Source organism: Mesocricetus auratus, unplaced genomic scaffold, assembly GCF_017639785.1.
Source record: "Mesocricetus auratus isolate SY011 unplaced genomic scaffold, BCM_Maur_2.0 Super-Scaffold_100024, whole genome shotgun sequence".
Classification (NCBI taxonomy): Eukaryota; Metazoa; Chordata; class Mammalia; order Rodentia; family Cricetidae; genus Mesocricetus; species Mesocricetus auratus.
Genome location: NW_024429205.1, coordinates 19242204 through 19263680, shown reverse-complemented (window position 1 = coordinate 19263680; position 21477 = coordinate 19242204). Strand labels below are relative to the sequence as shown.

The window sequence follows — 21477 nt, the reverse complement described above, 5'->3', positions numbered from 1 at the left end:
CCAGCCAGTTAGGAGGTTCTTGGGATTAGCACTGCTGTTCTGCACACCTCAGCCACCTGCAGAGCTTGTACTTGTCCCCATCAGTATTTAAACTTGCCCAGGAGGCATCAAACCACAAATGAGGCAGACAAGTGCTTGACTCATATAGTCAGACACCCTGGAAATCCAAGTCATGTTGATTTTCCGTCCTTCCTCCCTTCCTTCCTTCCTTCCTTCCTCCCTCCCTCCCTCCCTCCCTCCCTCCCTCCCTTCCTTCCTTCCTTTCTTCCTTCCTTCCCCTCCTCATCCTTCTCTCCCTTCCTTCCTTCTTTTTTTTTTAATTTTCAATACAGGGTTTCTTTGTGTAGCCCTGGCCTTCCTGGAACTAGCTGTGTAGAACAGGCTGGCCTTGAACTCACAGAGATCCACTTGCTTCTGCCTCGGAGTGCTGAGTGGTGTGTGCCACCACTGCCTGGCCCTTTTCTTTTTTTAGAGACAGGGTATCACTGTTTAGCCCTGGCTGTCCTGGAACTCCCCATGTAGATCAGGCTGGCCTCCAACTCAGAGGTCTGCCTTCCTCTACCTTCCAAGTGCTGGGATGAAAGGCGTGCGCCACCATGCCTGACTCACATGTTAATTTTTTGGCAACATATCCTTGCATTTTACAAGACTGTCATGGTGGGGCTTTACAGTATCAACTACTTGGCACAAATGGGAAACTGAGGCCCCATGACGTTCAAATCACAGAGTTGCTTTACGGAGGCACACACAAGGTTGCTGTGCTGACTTTTACACTCCGATTCCAGAATGGAGCTAGGAGGGCCAATCCCAAGCTCAGTACCTTGAGAGCAGGCACCTCGTGTGTCTAGTTCCTGGAAGATTTTGAGTGAAGAGATCACATTCTCTATGGTGTGGGCTTGGAAGGGGCAGAGGAAGAGGACCTGGTGTGGAGCCAACAGCCCCTAAGCTGTGCCAAGCCAGTGTGGTAGCAGGAACACAGGATGAATAGCAGGCAGGATGGGACTGGCCTGGTCAGAACAGGCAGAGACAAAGCATACAGCATTTATCACAGGGTTGAGCAAGATGAGACAGAATCCACTCCAGCTGCAGGCAGGAGAATCGAGTGCATCGCTCCTCCAGTCTGGTGTCGGGGCAAGCCAAGGACTAAGGAGGACTCCAGAAGCCGGGAGGATGCTGCGCTCTCTCCTCAGAGCCTCCAGCAGAAGCTACCCCGGTACTACCTTGACCTTTGCCCTCTAAAATGTCTTCTAGATTCCCGACCTCCAGACCTGCAAGAGAATAACCTCGTGTTAACTGAAGCCAGGTTCTGCTGGTGGTGTGTTACAGCAGTGACAGGAGCTGGTATATATGTGTTTCTTTTTTCTTCTTCCCTCCCTCTCTCCCCTCCCTCCCTCCCTCCCTCCCTCCCTCCCTCCCTCCCTCTCTCCCCTCCCTTTCTTCTTTTCTTTCTTTTTTTCTTTTGAGACAGGGTTTCTCTATGCAGCCCTGGCTGTCCTGGAACTCACATTGTAGACTAGGTTGGCCTTGAACCCAGAGATCTGCCTGTGTCTCCGAAGTGCTGGGATTAAAGGCGTGTACTACCACACACAGTAACATGTATGTTTTTCATCATACAGTAGGAAGGTATGATTCCTTCCAATTCTGGTCCCAAAGCCTTTACATGATGCAGTGGAGGTCCACATGTGGGAAGCCAGCAAATACGTAGACACTATTTAGGGAGAGGTCGTGGAGCTTCAGGGATGCGCTCCTCCCATCCGATTGCTCCTCCTCCTGTGCCCCCTTAAGTCTCTTCTCAGGAGTCATAAACTGAGCCTTCTTCCATCTCCCTGTGTCACTGCTAAACAGGAAACTGCCGCTGCTAGTCTGGGGTGGGCAGACCTCACAGGGAAGTCCTGATATTTCTTCCCTCACTATCAATAAGGAACAAATCAGCAAATAAACAAGCAAGTTTAACCAGTCACTAAGTATCTATTTCACATCTACAACTTGGTAGGCACTGTATGGACACCAGGGGCCAAAGACAACATATCCCCTCACCCATGGGAAAGACAGATCTGTCCATGATTATCTGTGGCACCGCATATAAAATTGTATAGTGAAAGGCCAGGGAGATGGCTACATCAGTAACGTACTTGCTACGTGGATATGAGCACCTGAGTTCAGTCCATAGCACTCATGTAAATAAGCCTATAATGCCAGGGCAGATGGAGACAGGGGCATCCATGGAGCTCACTAGCCAGCAAGAATATCAGAATCAATGAGTTCCAGGTTCAGTGAGAAATGATGTCTCAAAAAAGTGAAGTGGGCCGGGCGGTGGTGGCGCACGCCTTTAATCCCAGCACTCGGGAGGCAGAGGCAGGCGGATCTCTGTGAGTTCGAGGCAGGGCTGGACCAACAACCGACAGCCTCAAAAACAATACAGAGAAACCCTGTCTCGTAAAAACCAAAAAAAAAAAAAAAAAAAGTGAAGTGGGCCTGGAAATACGGTTCAGTCCCCATGCCAGGCAGTTCAGCATCTCTTAGTTCAATCCCCAGCTCCAGGGAATCTACCACCTCTGGTTTCTGAGGGTACCCATACACACATGGCTGATACACACATACACATGATTAAAACTTTTTATATCTTGAGAAAATAAGACGGCAAGTGATTGAGGAAGGCACTCAACATCTTTGGCCCCCACATGCACACACATGTGTACACATGGACACATGTGTACACACGACACACATGTGCACATGATATGTGTACACACGACACAAACTCCACAGTAGGTGGACCAAACACTTAAGAGGAATGCAGTATTCACTCTGATTAGAGGTGGTTCATGGAGGGTATACTATGGAGGAATGCAATATTCACTCTGATTAGAGGTGGTTCATGGAGGGTATACTATGTAGTGTGGGCTTTGAGAGAGGCTTGGCAACTTCTTCACAAACGAAATAGGACACATGCTCCATGCAGAAGGAGACGCACAGGTTAGTAGCCTACAACACTGTACCATTCGTCACCTTCTCCAACTCCCTGCCTCTCAATGGATCCTCTAAGAGACATCATTAAGTTTCATGGAGAAAGACTGTCATGGTCAAGGTTCTATGCAAACCAGAAATTAGTACTTTCCCGGGAAGGACCATTTCCCGACAACATGGGATTGCAGCCACAAACAAGCTGCCCATCAGTCTTCATTTGTCCTCGGGGCTTTTCCACCTGAGTCTGAGTCCTTGTTCCTATGCAACCCAGTGGCACTTAGACATTTTTCTCTATATTTCGGGGAAAACCACTCACTGACTACCCTGAGATGCCTTTTAAAAACTAAGAATACAGGGGCTGGAGAGATGGCTCAGAGGTTAAGAGTACTGACTGTGCTTCCAGAGGACCTGGGTTCAGTTCCCAGAAGCCACATGGCAGCTCACAGCTGTAACTCCGAGATCTGTCACCCTCACTCACACAGACATACATGCAGGCAAAACACCAATGCACGTCAAATAAGCATACATAAACTGCTTTAAAAATTAACAATACAGGGTGTTATTTTTTGGTTTTTGGTTTTTCTGCATACCTCTGGCTTTCCTGGAACTCACTCTGTAGACCAGGCTGGTTTTGAACTCAGAGATTCACCTGCCTCTGCCTCTGCTGGATTAAAGATGTGTGCCATCACCACCTAGCTGAATACAAGGAGTTTTACAGTAGAAACAAAGGCACCTGAAAAATGTCTATTTTGGTGGTGGTATTCACCTTTTTGGCTTTGTTAATGTGTCTTTCACAAGACAGAAATGGGTTAAAGCATGCTGTTTGCTTTCTGATACCTTTTGGTAGAATGCTTAAGATTTATTTTTTTAATGCACTATGACTTACCAAACTTAGGGGGTTTGCCTGTGTGAATGTCTGTATGAGGGTGTCAAATCACCTGAAACTGGACTTACAGACAGTCCTGAGCTGCCACGTGGGTCCTTTGGAAGAGCAGCCAGTGCCATTAACCACTGGGCCATCTCTGCAGCCCAGTAGAATGTTTTCGATGTGCGTATCTTAATGACATATAATAGTGGGTTTGTTTTATTATGACATGTTCATGCATGGATGATGTGTTTTGAGCCTATTTTCCCCACTGCCCTTCTTGTTCCCCTCCTATTTCCATTAATGCTGTTCCTCTTCCTATCATCTCTCTCTCTGTGTGTGTGTGTGTGTGTGTGTGTGTGTGTCTATGTCTGTGTGTGAGAGCCTTTGTGAAGAATAATCTACAGAGACATGGGCATCTTACCAATAGCTACACCAAAATGAAGAATGCCCCTCCCTCCCCCATCAACCATTAACTGTCTATAAATCCTTAAGGCATTTCCTCCTTCAGGCTGAACCTTTTCTCTAGATCCACTGCCCTGCCTGATACCAGCACTCCATCAGCTCTCCTCTGAATAGGACTCATCCGCTACATCCCTTAAACTAGAGAGCCCTGTGGACTGCAGGCGGCCACAAGCCCCTGTAGCACAGAGGCTGCTGATCCAACAGTATCAAAGCAAAGCAGACGTACAGAGAGGCGTAAGATGGCTGTCAGCATAGGCACGGCCCTCCGGGGGACTGCCCAGTTCCGTGTCTCAAGCCTTCTAGGGTTTTGGGTCTATTTGCTGTCTTTGGAGCCACAAGATTCCTCTGTTTTTATAGCAAATTTCCCTTTACTGAAACTAATTGGCTGAAATTCTACCCTCAAAAGGAAGCAACCGACCTCATGAGGACAAACCTGACTGCCTGTATCAACAGTCCGCATTCTTGCCATTCTCAGTGGTTAAGTGGCCATCCCGAATGTTCACAGATTATGCAGCTTCACAAGGTCCTGGGCGACCTCCAGCTTTTCAACCAACACGTGGGACAGTTACCGTCTCCACAGACCAGATCAAACAACGCTGAGGGTTTTGTCTGTTTTCTCCAGAACCCCCTCCAGCTCACAGACACCAGCCCTTGAAGGGCACCTCTTCCCACAGCCCTACTTAAGCCAGATTTTATTTTTATTTCAATTTGTGTAATGATACTTTGCAATCACTTAACTGGTGCTTCTAAATTGCTAGTTAGATTCAGTAAGAATTAGATTGGATAATATACACAGAGACCTGATATATAGCAAATTGGACTTTAAAATCTTTATTCTGAATATTACTTAATTAAAACTTAGATATTATCTTATTATAGATTTTTAAAATATATTTTTCTGAGTGATGGGTTTGCTTATCAATACAAAACTCCTTCTCAGCCATGGCAGATACCCTGGAGCTCAGCCCTAACAGTCCCTTCTTTCTCTTCCACTCTTACAGGTGGGGACATCATTTATGACTTTAATACTGCCTACATGCTGGGAACTCTCCAGTTTGTCCCTTGAGTGGCCCTCTCCTCTGTCCTTAAACACATCTAACTGCCTGTTGGGTCCTTTGGCTTTGAGGGGGCATATCACACTAATCTGTCAGAGCTGAATTCCTGCTCCCCACCTTAGCAAATACCTACCGATGCTTCCAGGTGCTCAAGCCAAACACATTTGAGTGATTGCTGCCTTGATCTTGCTGCCCACCCCGCATCCAGCCTTGTACAGTTTTTTCCTTGCCAGCCGCCTGGGCCCTGCCACAGTTGCAGTCCCCAAATAACTCACAGGACACTATATTAATTATGAAGCTGAGCCGGGCGGTGGTGACACATGCCTTTAATCCCAGCACTTGGGAGGCAGAGGCAGATGGATCTCTGTGAGTTCGAGGCCAGACTGGACCAACAGTCTCCAAAATAATACTGAGAAACCCTGTCTCGTAAAAACAAACAAAAATAATAATAATTATGAAGCTGTTGGCCATTTGCTTGGTTTCTTACTGGCTATCTCTGACTTAAGTATTTAACCCATAATTGTTAATCTAAGTATTTCTCTTACCGGAGAAAGGGTCTGGACCTCTTACTCCTCTGGAGGCTACATCGTGACTGTCTGTGTCTCTCTTTCCCAGAATCCTCCTCGACTCCTAGTCCCACCTATCTTGCTTCCCTAGTGCTTTATTCAAACCAATTAGACACATTTTTTACAGAATGATGTGGGAACACCAGACCTTGAGCAGAGACCCACTTCCCCTTCTGCCTGGGAGTAGGCAGCTATAAGACAATGTTTAGTAAAAACATGTTTACTAAAAACGATACAATAAGTTCCTGGCCACTTCCCCTTCTGCCTGGGAGTAGGCAGCTGTAAGACAATGTTTAGTAAATCCTATGAGTGGCAAAAGCCTCTTTTCAGTATTTGAACAGGACATGGTCACTTGATGGTTCCTGTTTCTGGAATCACGACTAGGCCAGTGTATTTTTCTGGAGAAATGCAACTTGTCCTAATGCGACAACTATTGTTCATATTTTTCGTAATGCTACATGTGTAACATCAATGATTATACCTAATGTATCTGTGCAAGTGCACTTTCTAAATGCTTTCCTGAGCAGATCTTGAAACGATTGGAAACTTTATCAAATTGTAAATGTAAATCACATGCGGGTTACCCTTGTAACAGATGAAGGCTGGTAGAATGTTATGGCCCAGATCTGGTGATGGGTATGGTGATAGAGAGGCGCTATGTCAATGGGGGTCCTGGAAATGGTGGCAGTGGCGGTAGGCATTCTGGCTTTATGCCAAGCTCAAACGTGCCTTGTTCCAGAGACAAGAGATCCGTAACCAAGTATTGCTTAGCTTAGCCCATGGCAATCCCGATAGCCATGAAGGTTGGTTACAGATGATTTAAGGTTGGGGTATCTCCGATGACGGGCAACCTGTGGGGAAGACCCTCCCACCTAAAACAGGGGTTCAAGGTCCCCCAAAGACGGGAAAGGGAGGGTGACCCTACTTGACCTAAGCCAGGAGTGCCTCATTTGAAAATAAAAAGGGGTGAATTGTGGGAACACCAGACCTTGAGCAGAGACCCACTTCCCCTTCTGCCTGGGAGTAGGCAGCTATAAGACAATGTTTAGTAAAAACATGTTTACTAAAAACGATACAATAAGTTCCTGGCCACTTCCCCTTCTGCCTGGGAGTAGGCAGCTGTAAGACAATGTTTAGTAAAAACCTGTTTACTAAAAATGATACAATAAGTTCCTGGGAAAGGCCTTCCCACGGAAACCGCCCTGACCTCGACCTTGTCCAGAGACTAACCGCACCTTCAAAAACCCACACACATCCACCTCTGGTGGCAGAGCAGAACCAGCCAGGGTAGAGGAGAGAGCAGAAGCTTCTCTGGTGGGAGCCTTTCTTAGGAAGTTTTTCTTGAACCTTTTTGGAGCCTGTTTAAAGTTTTCTTTATATCATTGAACGAGTCTCTGTGTTTTCAATACCCGACACCCTCCGCACGTTCTCGGACACAGGCCGCGCAGCAGACATGACAGAATGACATCTCCCAACACAGCCTTCATATCTTTTTGGCACTATATTTTTATTTTATCTTTTAGTGTTGATGAGAGTTTTCCCTATATATATTTTGCAGCACTGTCTTTAAAATATATAATAGGGGCCAGAGAGATGGCTCAGCTGTTAAGGGCACCAGTTGCTCTTTTAGAGGACTGTGGTTTGGTTCACAGCACCCGTGTGGCAGCTCATAACCATCTGTAACTGTAGTCCCAGGGGATCTGACACTTCTTTTTGTCTGGTTGGAGCCTCTGGCTGGTTCCTGCATGGTCCAGAAAGCCCCATCTTTCTCTGTCCCTCCAAACCCTGCCTGCTCACAGAGTCCCCTAACAAAGGAAAGGAACCAAAAAGCCCCGTCAGAATTCTTGGTGGCTATTGCTGGTTCCTCCTGTGGCGTTGCCAGCTGCTCTGGAGTCCCACCTAAGGGCTCAGCTTTTGACCATATTTGTGCACAAATCCAGCTTGTGGCAGGCGTGTCATCACCCTTCACCTACAACCTATAAAATCTCCCTGGTTTAGTTTGGGGCGCCACTTCTCTGGCCTTGATCTCTGGAACCAGAGAACCCGCCCTGGAGTTGCTCTCAATAAACCTGTTCTTAAACTTTTTCAATTCAACTTGATCTGGCTTACTGCATCAACAGAGAGACTTACATTATGGTGTGTGTGTGGGGGGCAGGAAAACCTATTACCTCTGACCTCTGTGGTGCTCATACACGTGCACATATAAAATAGAATAAATAGTTTAAAAAACGTATGCTAAACAAAATGCCATCTTTACACTGTCCTAGCAACTTCTCACTCTTCATTCTCATCACCCTGGCCAAGACACCATCTTCCCTCAGCTCTAAAGCTTTCCCGCCGGGCTGCTGACCAACATGGATCCAGATGCTCTCCTGCTCATTGGGCCACTCAGCACTGATGCTTCACAGGGTGCAGGTTTGGAGGACACTGTGCCTTCTGTGAAGGAAGAGAACCACTCCCAGCTCTCCAGCAGAGCCTTCCTCCCTGGCCCATCCCTACGGCATCCACTGGCAAGAGGAGTGGATTTCTGGGTGGCTCAGGACCAATCAGGATTTCTGCAGTGTAGGAGGAAGTCTGTATGCCGCCATTAACCATGTGGCTTGCTGGAGGTGCATACAGATGGGGTGATGAAGTGTTGACTGCTCTGGCAAAGAGACCCATGAGCAAAACTGGGGCTCTGCTTGTTAGGGAAGAAATGGGGGTAAATAATGGGTGGGTATCTAAACAGTCCATCAAGGTGAGGGGTCATGGACTTGTTATGTAGCCAGGCTAGTACTGAATTCATAACCCCACCTTGGCCTCCTAAGTGCTGGGAATTACGGTGCACACCACAATGCCCAGTTTATACTTTGGTTTTGGTATCAGTATAATATTAGCTTCCAGGTGAATTAGGAAATTGTCACCTATCAAATCCCTTCTGGAGAAACTTGTGAAGGATTGGTAATTATTCTTCAAAGACTCTGTTTTATGTTTTAGATTATGTGTGTAGTGTGGGTCTCTGTGTGGACAGGAGCACAGGAGTGCAGGTGACTGTGGAAGTCTGAGGAGGGTGTTGGCTCCCCTGAGGCTGGAGTTAAAGGGAACCTGGGTCACCTTTGAGAGCCGTCTCTGCAGCCCTTTAATGCTTCCTGAGATGTTTGGTCAGCCACCAAGAAGGCCACTGGAGCTTAGACTTTCCTCTGTGGTCTTGTTAGGGGACTGGATTTGGGGACCTTGTGCACATTAGGCAAGCCCTGTGCCCTGGGGGCTTTTATTTGCTTCTAACAAAATCTCTGTATCCTTGCTGGTCTATTCAGGTTTTCAGTTCTTTTGAGTCAATGTTGGCAGTTTTCATCTTTCTGAGAATCTGTCCATTTCAGTTTTTGTTACCTAATTTGTTGGCACACAGTTGCTCAAGATATTCTGTGATTCTATTTCCAGAAAGTTGGTAGTCATGTGTCCTCTTTTGCTTTTGATGTTAGCAATGAAGTCATTTTTCTCTTGGTAAGGCTAGCTAGAAGTTTCTGTCTTGTTTCTCTTCTAAAGACCAGCTTTTGCCTCCATTGGTGGTCTCTGGTATTTTTTTTTCTCTCTCTCTCTATTGTAGCTTTGAAGCCTGTCCTGTAACTCGATCTGTAGACCAGGCTGGTCTCGATCTCACAATGATCTTGCTGCCTCTGCCTTCTGAGTGCTGGGATTAAAGACATGCGCCCCCACTGCCTGGCCTCTGTTTTTCTATATGCTCTTTCTGTTTTCTATGTCCTTGGCCTACACTCTCATCTTCCTTCCTCCTTTCCTTCCTTATGATTACTTTGGTTTTAGATTCCCTGCCCTTTCTTGGTTTGTTTCCCTTCTCTTTGGAGATTTATTTTGGTTAGGGTTTCTATTGCTGTGAAGAGACACCATAACCACAGCAGTTCTTATAAAGGAAGAGCATTTAATTGGGGTGGTTTACATTTTCAAAGGCTCAGTCATTATCATCATGGCAGAAAGCAAGGCAGCGTGCAGACAGACATGGTGCTGGAGAGGTAGCTGAGAGTTCTATAACTTGCAGGCAACAGGAAGAGGTCTGTCTCACTGGGCCTGGCTTGAGTATATATGAGACCTCAAAGCCTGCCTCCATAGTGACATACTTCCTCAACAAGGCCCCACCCACTTCAGCAAGGCCACACCTCCCAATGGTGCCCCTCTTTTCTTTCAAACCACCACAGGCTTGAATCCAAGCCTTTCCGTTGTAACTCGGCTGTATCCTAGCACCTTTACCTTGGCTTCAAACTCAAAATCCTCTAAGCTTCAAGGACTGAGATTATGTGCGTCCCCTCACCTGGCTCCTGGGTGTGTGTATGTGTCTGTAGAAGTTGACACTGGATGTCTTCTCCTGCTTCCCAGCTTATCCTTTGAAACAGAGGCTGTGGTGGTTTGAATAGGAATGGCCCAGATAAACTCATGTGTTAGAATTGCTGGCCCATGGTGGGTAGCGCTATTAGGAGGTGTGGTTTTGTTGGAATAGGTGTGGCCATGCTGGAAGAAGTGTGTGGGAGCAGGCTTTGCGATCTCAGATGCTCAAGCCAGCTTTCTTCCTGCTGCCTGCTGATCTGGATGTATAACTTCTCCAGCACTGTCTTCATGCACACTGCTGTGTTTCCCACCAAGATGACAACGGACTAAAGCTCTGAAATGTAAGCCAGCCCCAGGTAAATGTTTCCTTACAAGAGTAGCAGAGAGCCAGGTGTTGGTGGCACACGCCTTTGATCCCAGCACTCGGGAGGCAGAGGCAGGCATATCTCTGTGAGTTCGAGGCCAGTCTGGTCTACAGAGCGGGTTCCAGGACAGCCTCCAAAGCCACAGAGAAATCCTGTCTCGAAAAACCAAACCAAACCAAAGCAAAAAAAAAAAAAAAAAAAAAAAAAAAAAAGAGTTGGCGCAGGCCTTTAATCCTAGCACAAGGGAGGCAGAGGCAGGCGGATCTCTGAGTTCGAGGCCAGGCTGATCAACAAAGCTCCATAAAGAAACCCTGTCTTGAAACAAACAAACAAACAAACAAAATACGTACCATGTACCAGTGGTGGCACATGCGTTTAATCCTAGCACTCGGGAGGTAGAGGCAGGTGGATCACTGTGAGTTTAAGGCCAGCCTGGTCTAGAAATCAAGTCCCAGGACAGCCAGGGCTACTCAGAGAAATCCTGTATGGAAAAACAAAACAAATAAACAAACAAAAAAGAAAAGGAAAAGCCATGGCTTCAACAGCCTTCAAAGTAGACAAGATATGATGTTTCACTTCAGAGCCTTGTGATTTTACATTTTTTTATCTGCAAGTCAGACTTCTTGTTTAGCTTAATTACCTCTCCTAAGAGACAGCAGATTAGGAAAATAGGCCTGGAAGCAGGTCTCGGGCAGAGCGCTTTCCTAACTTGATGAGTTATATTAACAAATCCTTGCTGGGAGTCACTGGGAGACAAGGCTCTGGGCACACCGGTGAGGGATTATTTAGGCTGGCGTCTGTGCATGCCTGTGAGGGATTATCCTGGTTAGACTAATGGAAGGGTGGCACCTTTCTCTAGGCTGGGCCTCTGTGCTACTTAAAAAGAAGCTAGGGACCGCCCTCTGCGACTTGATCAGCTTCTCCACCAGGACTCGGTGCCCTGTGGACTGTCCCTTGAAAGGTAAGCCGAAATATCCCCTTTCTCTTTTCCTTTTTTTTAAAGATTTATTTATTTTTGTGTGCATCTGGTGTTTTGCCTGCATGTGTGTCTATGTGAAGGTGTCAGATCCCCCGGAACTGGAGTTACAGACAGTTGTGAGGCACCATGTGGGTGCTGGGAATTGAACTCAGGACCTCTGGAAGAGCAGGCAGTGCTCTTAACCCCTGAGCCATCTCTCCAGCCCCTCCCTACTTTCTCTTTTTAAGTTACCAGGGTATTTTAGCCCAGTGACGGTAACTAACATAGTCAGCATTCGCAAAGCCCTGGGTTAGGTCCCCAGCACCATAGAAACTGAGTGTGGTGCTCACCCTTGTAATCCTAAGGAGGCCCCCCGCTACATAGCAAGTTGGAGGCCAGTGTGGGCTAGATGAGATCCTATTTTAAATAAAGGAAAATAAAAAGGGAAATGTCCATCAAGACTACTGTTTGCCCTCCTTAAATAACGATTGTCCTGGGCTCGCCACAATTCACCTTCTATGTCCACCGTCGCTGGGGCACCAGCCCTGTTTCAGCGCCTGAGCAGATTCTGCACACACACACACACACACACACACACACACACCGTCGCAAGAAGCCCTCCCAAGGTCTCCTCATGCTTCAGGAGCTGGCACTCCTCACACGGCCCTCAGTTTCTCTGACTGTGTTTCCTCAAATAGCCTTCGTTGGTGCTCCTGGCAGTGAGCTGTCTTGCCCAGTCATCTCCACCTGGTATTTATGAGCTGTCATCGCACCTCCCCTCTCCTCTCAGACACTTTCCGAATGTCGTCTGCCTCCCTCCATCCCCACAGAGAATAGCTTCTGTTGGCCAGGAGCACGAGACAAGGCACGAGTCCGCTGAAAGAGTACTTCCATCAGAGATGGTCCATGAGCAAAGCGGGATTTTTGAGCCGTCCTGACCGCGCACCGGCTGGGAAGGGAGGCAGGCGGCCTGCAAGTACAGATTTGGTCTGCACCAGAGGAGGCGGCCTTAGAGCCTAGCGAGGAGCGTTTTTTTTTTGTTTTTTTGTTTTTTTTTTTTTTGACCAGTATACTAAACAGCATGGTACTGGGGTCACCCGGACATGATGTAGCTCTGGGACTTGTGAGCAAGACTGCTTCCAGGCTGGAGCATCCTCCGGTGCTGTGGCTGGGTCCCTGTCGGTGTATGAAGCCGAACTCTCAGGAAGGGGCCTCTGCTTGGCTCTGTAGACCTCTGCAAGCCTGGCCCGAGTCTGCCGGGGTCACAGACCATTGCAACCATTGTCATTGTGACTAGTTGTCGGGGGACTCACCAGGTGACATTTGAAGTGCAAAACCAGTCTGCACTCTCCTTCCCAAGTGCTGACCTCTGCCCAGGCCTTCTCTCTGCTCCTGTCAATCACTCTCCAGCGCCGCCTCCGCAGCACTACCCGGCCTTGCCAGCTCCTCTCAGCGGAGCTGGTCCTGCCTCGGCAAAGAAGACCCGTCACGACCCGAGACAGATGGGTCTGGGGCCACAGTGAGCACCTCGTGGGCAGCCGCTGAGTGTTGTTCTGCTCCCCCCACTAGATCAGTCTTTCTGAAAATCGGCATCTGAATCTCACCTCCAGCTGATTTCATCTTCCAGGCTCTCCCCGCTGTGCACCTGTCTGGGTCTTCTGGCAACTCCGGGCTTATAAACTCCAGGCTGTCTCACTCAGTAGCATCTTGTTGGTCTCAGTCACAGACGCCTCATCACTGATTAATGATGGACAGGAAGCTCAGTGCGCAGAGTTAGCGCAGTAGCCAGTCACGCCAGATGAGGGCAGCGTCATTAACGTCTTCTTATCATTCTGCCATATGGTGTTTCGTCAGAACACGCGTAGTAAACCGTAGTTAAGGTGGTATCTTGCTGATGAGTCAGATATGTATCCGTAAATCAGTTCTGACCTCTGACTCATAAACCAGTAAAATATGAACTTGGAACTCCGTTTGAACATCTGCGATGTGTTTGTTTTACCCCTGGAAAGCAGAGGGTGGTGTTTTGGTCTGTTTCTCTTTCTGGGGAGCTTAAAGCTACCTGGAAATGCCAGATAGTGGAGGAGTCCCCAACCCTCAAAGAGTGGGCTACCTATGCTGGCTGGCTGGTTTTATGTCAACTTGACAGGAGCTAAAGTCATCTGAGAGGAGGGAACCTCAAATAAGAAAATGCCTCCAGAAGATTGGGCTGTAGGTAACCCTGCAGGACATTTTCTTAGTGATCAATGTGGGAGGGCCCAGCCCGTTGTAGTGGATGCCATCCCTGAGCTGGTGGTCTTGGGTTTTTATAATAAGACAGTCTGAAGCCGGCGGTGGTGGCACACGCCTTTAATCCCAGCACTAGGGAGGCAGAGGCAGGCAGATCTCTGTGAGTTCGAGACCAGCCTGGTCTAGAGTGAGTTCCAGGACAGCATCTAAAGCCACAAAGCCACAGAGAAATCCTGTCTCGAAAAACCAAAAAAAAAAAAAAAAAAAAAAAAAACCAGTCTGAGCAGGCCATGGGGGAACAAACCAGTAGGCAGCACCCTCCATGGCCTCCCAATCAGCTCCCGCCTCCAGGTTCCTGCCCTGCACGAATTCCTGTCCTAACTTCCTTCAGTGATGAACAGTGACAAGCAGTGCATAAGCCAAATAAACCCTTTCCCCCCAAGTCCCTTTGGCCATGGTGTTTCATCACAGCAACAGTGACCCTAACTAAGACACTACCCCACCGACAGAAGAGGACACAGGGCAGGGGACGTGGGGGAGGGTAAAATGGGAGCTTAGACATGTTGGAGAGTCTGGGTGTGGTGGTTCCTAGCTGTAACCCCAGCCCTTGGGGGGAGAGACGGGAGGGTTTCAAGTTCTACATAGTTACAAGCCAGCTAAGGCTACATTGATACACATAAGACCCAGTCTCTGGAAAAAAGAAAGAGTGGGAGAGGAGAGAGAGAGAGAGTGAGATGGGAGAGAACAGATTGACGCAGAAGCCTGCGGGGCTCCAGGACTTTTTTAAATTCACATGCACAGAGAAGGAAGGTGGCTGCCTCATTAGAGCTTGGTTTTATTTTTACAAATGGCCAGCTCCCGCCGGGCGTTGGTGGTGCACGCCTTTAATCCCAGCACTCGGGAGGCAGAGGCAGGCGGATCTCTGTGAGTTCGAGGCCAGCCTGGTCTACAGATCGAGTTCCAGGACAGCCTCCAAAGCCACAGGGAAACCCTGTCTCGAAAAAAAAACAAAAAAACAAAAAAACAAGAAAAAACAAATGGCCAGCTCCATCCTTGTCCATACCAAACCCTCTTATCTGTATAAGGCGTGTTTCACACAGCTGTGTGTGTATGTTGGTCCAGAGTCTGCTGGGGCTCCTCTGTGCTTTAAAAATTGTTAGTTTTCTTTACCATTATTGTGTGTGTTGTGTCTGTGATGTGATGGGGTGGGGTGGGGTGTGCACATACACCAGGAGGTCAGAGGACAACTTCATGGAGATTTTATTGTTTACTCCCACTTTTACATAGGTTACAGGGATCAAATTCAGGCTGTCAGGTTTGCACGGCAAATTCTCTTACCCGATGAGCCATCTCACTGGCCTGGATTCTTTTGCTCCCCAAATTAAAATAATCAATTTCAAGGCCCAGCCTTGAATCCTAAAGGAGTCCCCAAATCCCAGCCTAGTGCTCCAGAAACAGACATGTGTGAACTCAAGCTATTCCCAGGTTGGGTGATAGTATCCAGTTTTCCCTTGAATCTAGCATTCCACTGGCCAGCAGGACACATTCCCAGTCAAAGCTACATTAGTCTGTTTTTTTTTTTAATTCCCTTATGTGTATCACTTAAAAATATATCACAGGGTCAGGGAGATGGTTAAGTAGGCAAAGCCCTTGCCAAATAAGCTGGGCAACCTGGGTGTGATCCCAGGAACTCACATGAAAACCTGTAATCCCAGCATACCTGCAGCAAAATGGGAGCTGGAGATAGGAGAATCCACCAGAAGCTCTCCTAGAGAGTGTGATCATGGAGACAAAAGAGACCCTGCCCTCCCCCAAAACTATTGGCTGCAGAGATGGCTCATTGGTTAAGAGCACGTGATGCTCTTGCACAGGATCAGAGTTCAGTTTTCAGCACCCACATGGCAGCTCACAACTGTCCATGATTTCAGTTCCAGAGGATCTGATGCCCTTTTCTGAAATCTAAGGGCACTTATTACACTTACATACATACCGGCAGAATACTCATGCACATAAAAACCCTTAAAATTTAACAAATATACATAACAGGTTTTTTTTTTTGTTTTGTTTTACGAGACAGGGTTTCTCTGTATTGTTTTGGAGGCTGTCGATCCAGCCCGGCCTCGAACTCACAGAGATCCGCCTGCTTCTGCCTCCGGAGTGCTGGGATTAAAGGTGTGTGCCACCACCGCCCGGCTACATAACAGTTTTTACTTTTCAATATACCGTACAACAGAATCAAAAGTGCTGAACGGATGTCTGCACATCAATACTCAGTGCAGTATCATTAACACTAACTAAAAGATGGGAGCAACTCCAGCATCTACTCATGGGTGACCAGATAAAAATGATAGTGGTATTTCCATACAGTGGAGTATCCCTCAGACTTGGAAGAAATCCTATGACACACAACACCACTGATGAACCTTGAAATCATGCTCAGTAAAATAAGTCAATAACAGAAAGACATGCTGTGTGATGAGGCTTCCATGAGGTTCTGGGGTCAGGAAATTCATAGAGGTGGAAAGTGGAACAGAGGTTACTAGGGCCTAGGGGAGTTATGTGCAAGGATTACAGAGTTTAGCTGGTGATGACGGCAAAGTTCTGCCGATGGATAGTGGTGTCAGCTGTATCAGCTGTATAAAAACTCAACACATTTGATGCTACCCTGTAGGCTCAAAAGCACATTTTATGGTGCATATATATTTACTACAAGTCTTGGCTGTCCTAGAACTCACTCTATAGAGAGGCTGGCCTCGAGCTCACATAAAATTTTATTATTTGTCTGTGTGTGTACACAGGTATGTGCACACATAGAAGTCAGAGTTGACCTCAGGTGTGGATCTCCCAGAGATAGCCATCTTATGTATTTTTAAATTTTGTAAGCCAGACATGCCGGGCATTGGTGGCACACTCTAATCCCAGTACCCGGGAGGCAGAGGCAGGCAGATATCTGTGAGTTCGAGGCCAGCCTGGTCTATAGAGGGAGTGCCAGGATAGGCTCCAAAGCTACACAGAGAAACCCCATCTTGAAAATCCAAAAATTAAAAAATAAATAAATAAAAAGTAAGCCAGACATGGTGGTGCACACCTTAATCCTAGCCTCAGGAGGCAGAGGCAGGTGGATCTCTGAGTTTGAGGCCAGCCTGGTCTACAGAGCTAGTTTCAGGACAGCCAGAGCTACACAGAGAAAGGCTGTCTAGAAAAACAAAACAATCTATATATGTTATTTATTTGCATAAATTTATATACACCAAGCATGTTAGGAGCTCTCAGAGGCCAGATCCCCTGGCCAGCAGATGGGTTCTGGGAGCTGAACTCAGGTCCTCTGCAAGGAGGGTAAGTTCTCTCAACTCCTAAGCCACCTCTCCAGCCTTCATTTTTGTTTAAATAAATATTTTCCTTTTATTTGTTATGTTATGTGTGTGGGTGTTTGGTTGCATGTATTTCTGTGAACCACATGCGTGTCTGGAGCTGGATGAGGCCAGAGAGGCCATGGGATTCCCTAGAAATGGGTTGCAGGTGGTTGTGAGCTGCCTTGTGGGGGTTGGGAATTGAGCCCAGGTCCTCTGGAAGAGCAGTCAGTGCTCTTAACCACTGAGCCATCTCTCCAGACCCATGCCTTGCTGTTTACACAAGTGCTAGAACTTAACTAGGTTAAGTTGTCAGCATCTTGAGTGTTTGCTGAGGCTGATCAGACATCCCCTGACACAATCTAGAACCACCTGGAAAGACAGTAATGAGGAATTAGCTGCCTTTGTCACGATGGCCTGTGGGCATGTCTCCATTGTTAACTTATTTCAAAAGTCCCAGCCCATTGTGGCTAGTACCATTCCCTGGGGTGGTGGGGGACAGGCAGGTCCTAAACACTGTAAGAAAGGAGGAAGCTAACTGGAATAATCAGAGGAAGCTAACTGGAATAATCAACCAGCCTTTATTCTTCCTTAGCTCATGGCAGGAGGTATGATGTAACTAGCTGCTTCTGCCTTGGTTTCTCCTCACTGATCAGGAAATGAGCCCTTTCTTCTCTTTTGTAAAGATTTACTGGGTGTGTGTGTGTGTGTGTGTGTGTGTGTGTGTGTGTGTGTGTGTGTGTACAGGTGCCCGAAGGGGCCAGTGGTGTCAATTCTCTTGGAGCTGGAGTTACGACATGCTGTTATGAAGGACTTGACATGAATGCTAGAAACTGAACTCAGGCTCTCTGGAAGAACACTCCATGCTCTTTAACTGCTGAGCCGTCTCTCCAGCCCTCCTAAGTTTTTTGGTCAACATATTTTATCACAGCAACAAAAATAAAACTAGAACATCTTGTTTACATGGCAAGTACTTTACTGAGCCATCTCTCCAGCCCCAACTACAATTTCTCAAAGTTAAAGAAATAAATCACTAGCAATGTTAGTGTGAAGTTGTCAGCATCTTCTTTTCAAGCATCTTGTGTGTTTACTGAGGCCTATTGGAGGGGCACATCCCCTGACATAGCCAGAAGCCCCCATATCTGCCCTAACCTGGGCTCCTGGGAGAGGCTAGCTCTCTCCAGCATGTCCTTGTCCCCATGCCTGCCCTAACCTGGGCTCCCGGGAGAGGCTAGCTCTCTCCAGCATGTCCTTGACAGGACTGAGATCTTCACACCCCAACCTCCTACAGGACTAGCAGTGTCACTGTCCAACCTGGATCAGCACGTCGACAAGCTGCCCCTGCTAGAGGCTGCCAACAGCATCCCTGGAGAAAGGCAGTGTGTCCTTTGGCTGCACCTCATAGTCATGCTCTGGGCTCTGCGGGGACTTCCATGCTGCTTGGAGATCCCATTCTCCCCAGTTTATCTTTGATCGTGACTCTTTCAAACTCCCTCTCTACTTCCTTTAAGTTTGCAATTTTTCAACGCCCCCACCACCCTTTCCTTTCAGCTGCCAAAACCCGGGGCTGAATCAAGCTCCCATCACACCTCCCCCGCCTGGCTCCCCGGCCCCTCCCTCCGACATCCTCTCTCCTTTGAGTGGGGCGGGCGCTGTGTCCGAGGACATTCTACTGCCACACAGCCAGGCAGACCATCTAAGGTGCACGCTCTAGTGGCTCCGGTGGCTTGTTCCTACCAAGTCCTTAACTGAGGCCTCTGTGCCGGTCTTTGGCCCAGATTGGCTGGACCACTCCCCCAGATAATTACACAAGGGACTTCTCACCTGTACCTTTTAGCTTCTGCAAACCAGTCAGCCTGAAACATCCGGTGGCACCTCCTTCTCAACTGTCAAGTGCTCTGCCTCGGATGGTGGTCCTCCTTGCCCTTCCCCCTCTCCCTTCCATCTGTGGGGCGCTTAGCCATAGGCTCCTTGCTGAAGCTCTTCTTGCTCAAGGTTTTTGTTCTTGGTGGCTTACACATGGGGATGCTCAGGAGGATGGCTGCTTTAGGTGGAGAATTTATCTTCCCTTCAGATGGCAGTGAGGCCAGGCCCCACCTCCTGGGGGCCTTCTTCCGGTTCCCAGCATCAGGTCTGCCTTAGCAGCTCTGGTTCCTTGTGTTCATTGGTCTCCTGCCAGGGTTATCTTGTGTGAAAGGCAGGATATCTCATGCTTTTTTCAAGTGGCCTGTTATTCTTTCTGGCCCCCCTTCTTTGATCTGGTTCCCCATGACCTAGATTCTCCTCCCGAGTACAGGCCATCCTGATAATTACATCTTGGCCCCTGAGGGATTTATTAAATGCTTCCAGGAGAAGCTTCTACTTGAGTCTGGTCTCCTGTGGGCTTGTGTGCCAGCCGAGGGAGAGCAAATGAATTGACTTTATCTTTTGCTCCATAGGAAGGTCAGGCATGTCCCCAGAAACAAAGGATAACATTGTCACAGGGATGTGACGAGGCCAGCCTAGCAAGAAAAAGAATTAAGAGGAAAGCAAGAGTATATCCTTCACCATGATCTCATCTCTTTCGTGTTATGTCCCCACCTCCACTCCCCGCCTGGTGGGCTGGGGTGAAGCCCTGGGCTTTGTGAAAGGATTAAAAAAAAGGCAAAGTGGGTACCCTTTCTGCGGGCCCTGCCAAGGCATGCCACTAAGGAAACCCACCATGTGCAGCAGGGTTAGTGCAAGAGGATTATTGGGGGGCGGGGAGAGGGAAAGAGTGAAAGGCATGTTGATGGGGGATGGCCTCTTTATAGCATGGCTCCGTGTTCTCTTATTGGTTCATGGATAAAGTTGTTTTGGCCAATGGTCAGGCAGAATTGAACTAGGCAAGAATTCTAGACAAAGAGGAAGAGAGAAGGAAGACAGAGTAACCATGTAACCGCCAGTGAGGCAGGACACCAGGGCATCACCTAGGTAAGCCAAGGCCACATGGTGATACGCAGGTAACAGAAATAGGTTAATAATTAAGAGAGAGAGAGCTATCCAGTAAGAAGCCTAAGTCAATGGCCAAACAATTATAAATACATATTAAGTCCCTGAGTGGTCATTTCATAGTAGCTGTGGGGACCTGGTGGACAGAGAGAAACGGGTCCGGTAGGACTCAGACTAGTTGGAGAAAATCTCCCTTCTACACTCATGTGGGACTTGAGAGGCAGGCAGGCAGAACAGGGAAGAGGCAAGAAATAAAAAAGACAAGAAAGCAAGAGGGGAGAGAAGAGGCAAGAGAGTGAGCTGGTTGGTGGTCACTTTTAAAGGATGCCCATGTCACATAGCAGCTGGAAAGGCAGCTGGTGACAGGTGATGACATAACTGCTTTGGCGGCAGGGGCAGGCTGCTGCCCCCGCAGAAACTAACACTGGCACATAGTAGACAAATGCCCTCCACTAAACTGCGTTTCTAGTGTCCTAGAACTGTATTTATGCTTCCATCCTTTGTCTACACAGAGGCTACCCTCTACATAATTCCATTTTGCCTTTGCCATTAATTATGAAGTCATGAACTTGATTCTACAGGTTTCATAATCTGGCAATGGTTTTACCATGTGGCAAGGTGATAATTTATATTTTTTATTAGGTACACAATTTCTGATTTTTTTTTAGACAGGATCCCATATAGTCCAGTGTGGTTCAAACTCATGTAGCTGAGGATGTACATGAGCATGCCCAGCTGTTGTAGTGCTGGGATTGAGCCTAGGGCTTCCTGCGTGCTGGGAAATGTTCCACCAACTGAGCTACATCCCAGCTAGCCTGTTTTTCAACACAGGGTTTCTCTGTGTAGCCTTGGCCATCCTGGAACTCACTCTGAGGCCGGGCAGCATTCTCAACACACGTTCTGCCTGTAGAAAGTGGGGGACCCAGGGGACCTCTTCACTTTGAATTCTGGTTTGAAAACATTGTCAGCTGTGCACATATAGAGAGCACAGCAAAGTCAAACCCACGACTGCTCCAGCGAGGGTCCTCCTTCAGTCCAGGAAGCCTGCTGGCAAGTGGTCCAGCAATGACTCTGAGAGTGCCATCTTCTCCTTTAAGCCTCCAAGAGGTTTGAACAAAGGAGGCTTCCAAGCTCAAACGTGATTTGATGTCTACCCTGAAGCCATGCCTCCTTGTGCCTCTTTTTGGTGTCAGAAAGCCTGGAAATCCAAAAACATTGATTTTGCAGCCCAGCACCTCTCAGACCCTGAACACATCTTCTAAATCCAGTTTGCAAGCTAAATAGTTCCTTTCCAGTTAAAGCTGCTAAAAAGACAATTTTCACCCTTAACACTCTGCCTGGAAATTTCCCTAGCGGCAGTCACTAGTTCATTA

General features: G+C 47.7%; 1 long non-coding RNA gene across 1 annotated transcript; it reads right to left on the bottom strand.

The window, feature by feature from the left end:
- Nucleotides 1–599: 599 nt before the first annotated feature.
- On the bottom strand, nt 600–19280 carry LOC121133840. Its single transcript, XR_005870850.1, has 2 exons — nt 18959–19280; nt 600–1268 (listed from the first exon to the last, which is right to left on the bottom strand). It is a non-coding gene; the product is annotated as an uncharacterized LOC121133840 (long non-coding RNA).
- Between the last annotated feature and the right edge of the window lie 2197 nt (nt 19281–21477).